Raw genomic sequence first — 623 nt, 5'->3', positions numbered from 1 at the left:
TCCTTTAGGATGGACGGTTGGATCTCCTGCAGTCCAAGGGACTCTCCAGAGTCTTCTCCAACACCACAGTTCAAAAGCATCAATTCTTTGGTGCTCAGATTTCTTTATGGTCCAACTCTCACATCCATACATGACCACTAGAAAAACCATAGCCTTGACTAGATGGACCTTTGTTGGCAAAGTAATGTCTCTGCTTTTTAATATGCTATTTAGGTTAGTCATAACTTTTCTTCCAAGGAGTAAGCGTCTTTTTATTTTAAGGCTGCGGTCACCATCTGCAGTAATTTTGGAGCGCCCAGAAATGCTATGTTTCCAGGTTCTCCATCTATTTGCCATGAAGTGACAGGACTGGATGCCATGCTCTTTGTTTTCTGAATGTTGAGCTTTAAGCCAAACTGAGCTTCAGTGATCAGTGCAAAGAAATAGAGGAAAACAATAGAATAGAAAAGACTAGAGATCTCTTCAAGAAAATTGGAGATACCAAGGGAACATTTCATGCAAAGATGGGCTCGATAAAGGACAGAAGTGGCGGACCTAACAGAAGCAGCAGATATTAATAAAAGGTGGCAAGAATACACAGAACAACTGTACAAAAAAGATCTTCATGACCCAGATAATCACGA

Source organism: Bison bison, unplaced genomic scaffold, assembly GCF_000754665.1.
Source record: "Bison bison bison isolate TAMUID 2011002044 unplaced genomic scaffold, Bison_UMD1.0 scf7180017864456, whole genome shotgun sequence".
Lineage (NCBI taxonomy): Eukaryota > Metazoa > Chordata > Mammalia > Artiodactyla > Bovidae > Bison > Bison bison.
Note: the sequence above shows the minus strand (reverse complement) of the source record.